Source organism: Orycteropus afer, unplaced genomic scaffold (assembly GCF_000298275.1).
Source record: "Orycteropus afer afer isolate SDZICR_OR568_19922 unplaced genomic scaffold, OryAfe1.0 scaffold00105, whole genome shotgun sequence".
Lineage (NCBI taxonomy): Eukaryota > Metazoa > Chordata > Mammalia > Tubulidentata > Orycteropodidae > Orycteropus > Orycteropus afer.
Window position 1 is genome coordinate 2,285,806 of NW_006921692.1, and position 3,795 is coordinate 2,289,600.

General features: G+C 38.9%; 1 protein-coding gene across 1 annotated transcript in view; it reads right to left on the bottom strand.

Moving 5' to 3' along the window:
• The window catches only part of ADGRV1 (adhesion G protein-coupled receptor V1), a 947,781-nt gene that overhangs the window by 617,126 nt on the left and 326,860 nt on the right, over positions 1-3,795 (bottom strand). The window lies entirely within an intron of this gene.

Genomic DNA, 3,795 nt, shown 5'->3' on the forward strand with positions numbered 1-3,795 from the left:
CAAACCCACCAGCCACTCCTCGGAAGGAAGGTTGGGCAATCCTACTTCCGTAGTGATACTGCCTCGGAAACCCAAGGAGGGGTCGCTATGAGTCGGGGCCCACTCCACGGCACATAATAACAACAACAACAACAACAAGTTTATATGGAAAGGAAAGAGATCTTGGATAAACAAAGCACTATTGAAGAAGAAAAACAAATTGGAGGCCTCACACTCCCAGATCTCAAAACCTACTATACCACCACAGTAGTCAAAATAGCATGGTATTAGTATAATGACAGACAAATAGATCAGTGCAACAGAATTGAGGATCCAGAAAGAAATCCATCCATTTATGGGAAGCTGATCTTTGAAAAAGGGCTGAAGCCCATTAAATATGGGAGAAATATTTTAACAAATGCAGCTGGCAAAATATGATATCTATTTGCAGAAAAATGAAACAAGAAAGATCAATGACCTAAATATAAAACCCAGAACCATAAAGTTCATCAAAGATAAAACAGGGGAAAACTTAGAGGCTCTAATTAATGGCAAAATAGACTACCAAGCATAAGACAAAATTCATAAGCAGCATAAAAGAAACTAAATGAATGGGACCTTTTAAAAATTAAATTCTTATGTACATCGAAAGACCTCTTATGTACATCAAAAGATAACCTATACATTAGGAAAAAAATATATTTGGCTACAATATATCTGACAAAGAAATTATCTCTAAAATTGATAGAAAACTTCAACACCTCACCATCAAAACAACAAACAATCCAATACAAAAAATGGGCAAAAGACATGAACAGACTCTGCACTAAAGAAGATATTTGGGCAGCCAACAAAAACATGAGGAAATATAATGATCAGTAGCCATTAGAGTGATGCAAATCAAAACAACGACAAGATATCATCTCACTCCAGCAGTAATAGAAAAGTTCAACAAGGCAGAAAATAACTTATTCTGGTGAGGGTGCAGAGAGATTGGAACAGAACTGTAAAATGTTACAGCCATTGGGGAAAACAGCATAGCACTTCCTTAAAAAGATGGAAACAGAAACACCACTTAATCCAGCAATTCCACTACTGGGAATATATCCTAAAGAGGTGAGATCCAGGGCCTGAATAAATAAATAAATATATGCACACCTATGTTCTCTGCCCACCACTTATCGGTCTGTTTGATGTACTGTAGTGGTTTTTGTGTCACTGTGAGGCTAGAGGCTATGCAAATACAAGCAGGGTCACCCATGATGGACACATTTCAGCAGAGCTTTCAGACTAAGACAGGCTTGGAAGAAGGAAGGAGTCATCCACTTCTCAAAGAATTGGCCAGTGAAAACATTATGAATAGCAGTGAAACACCATCTGACATAGTACTAGAAAACTTTATGAATAACCCTGAAATACTGTCTGATATAGTGCCAGAAGATGAGCCCCTGAGGACAGAATGAATTCAAAATATGACTGGAGAAGAGTTGCCTCCTCAAAGTACAGTTGACCTTAACTGTGTGGATGGATTAAAGTTTTGGGGATCTCTGTTTGCTAACATGGCACAAATAAAAAGGGGAAGAAACAGCTGCAAACATCCATTAATGGTCAGAACGTAGAATGTACAAAGTATGAAATCTAGGAAAATTAAAAGTTGTCAAAAATGAAATGGAATGCATAAAGATTGATATGCTCGGCATTAACGAGTTGAAATGGACTGTTTAGGGCCATTTTGAATTAGATAATCATGTTATCTACTATGCCGGGGATGACAAATTGAAGGGGAATGGCGTGGCATTCATCATCACAAAGAATGTTTCAAGATCTATTCCAAAATACAATGCTGTCAGTGATAGGAAACTATTCATATGCCTACAAGGAAGACCAGTAAATACTACTAATATTCAAATTTATGCACCAACCATCGAAGCGAAAGATGAGGAAATTGAGGATTTTTATCAACTTCTGCAGTCTGAAATTGACCAAACATGCAATCAAGATATGTTGGTTATTACTGGTGATTGGAGTACAAAAGTTGGAAACAGGATTTTCAATAAGATGGTGAAATAGGCAGAAAAGCTCCACAGACCCTCTTCAACAAAGAAAAGAGAAACCGATTAACAGAGATACAGAAAATAATCCTGGAGCCCTGACCTTTGAAAGGAAGTATACAGAAGTGGATTAGGTCCAACTAGTGGAAAAACTTGAATGAAAACAGTGAGTATGGGGATGGTTGGAGCAGTGGACTGTCAGCTTCTCTGAAAAGACTGACAACCTGAATATTTCCAACTGGTTTTGGGACCTGAGAATTGACCTAAAGATCAGCTCTGGTCACCAAAGGCTGCAGGGACGACTGTGCTGGTGGTCTATGTCTAGGAAGGGAAACAGCAAGGAGGGAGACAACCTGAGCTATGGACTTTCGGCTGTCCAGAGGGTGCAGCCATTTTTGACTGTTTACACACGGTGGCCATTTTGGATATTTAAAGTGACCAAGGATGCAGTCATTTTGAGTATTTACAAGTGGTGGCCATTTTGGATTTTAAAGTGACATAATTCTCATTTGGATTCCAGGGACCTAAGAGTGGGCTCCATTTGCCAAGGACGGGAGGGACATACGAGAAGCAGACAATGGAAAAGGAGACAGGTGGTGAGTGTATAAGTGCTGATAACTAGCAAACAGAGCAGCACAGCACAGTATCCTGCTTAGGTAGATAACATACAAACAAAACAAAGAAAATGAAAACTGTGGGCGATTCACTCCAGCATACAATCACCAATTAATACAAACACAAAAACTCACAATGTCTCTGGGAGATGACAGAGTATCACAGTCCACACAAAGAAGCAAGATAAAGCAGGAGAAACAAGGGACCAGAATACAGACCGAAAACACACCCCTGAGGAAGACACAGTATTGGAACTACCTGATAAGGAATTCAAAATAATTATATTTAGTACCTTCAACGGATTGAGAGACAGATCAAGGAAAACATTTAAAAATTGAGGAAAATACAAAGAAAACCCTAGAACAGTTTTGAAAGACAATATAAGAACAAAATGACAAAGTAAATGAAAAATTAGAAATGATTCAAAATCTGCACACAGAAATCCCAAAGATTAATAATAAATTTTCAGAAATAGATAACACATTGAACAGGCAAAGGAGTAGAACTGAATCAATGAAAGACAGAATTAGTGAGATTAAAGGCAAATACCTGAACACTTCTTGGAAAGGGAACAATCAGAAAAAAGATCAAAACAAAATGAAGAAAGCCTAAGGTTCATGTGGGACACAGTCAAAAGGAATAACCGACAGGTAATTGGAATTCCCTAACAGGAAGAGACAATAATACCACAGAAAAAATTGTCAAAGATTCGTTGGAAGAGAATTTTCCTGGTGGGATGAAAGATGAGAATATATCCATTCAGGAAGTCCAACAAAGCCCAAATGGGATAGACCCAAAAGAAAATCACCAAGACTTATCATCATCCAACTCACCAAAACCAAAGACAAAGAAAGAATCCTAAAAGTAGCACAGGAAAAATAAAAAGTTACCTACAAGGGACAACCAATAACAATAATCTCAGATTTCTCGGCAGAAACCATGCAAGCGAGAAGACAATGTTGTTGTTGTTAGGTGCCATCGAGTCATTTCTGACTCATAGCGACCCCATGCACAGCAGAATGAAACACTGCCTGATCCCGTGCCAGCTCCACGATCCCTGCTATACTTGAGCCCATCATCGCAGCCACTGTGTCAATCCATCTCGTTGAAGGCCTCCCCCTCTTTCGTTGACCCTCCACCCTACCAAGCA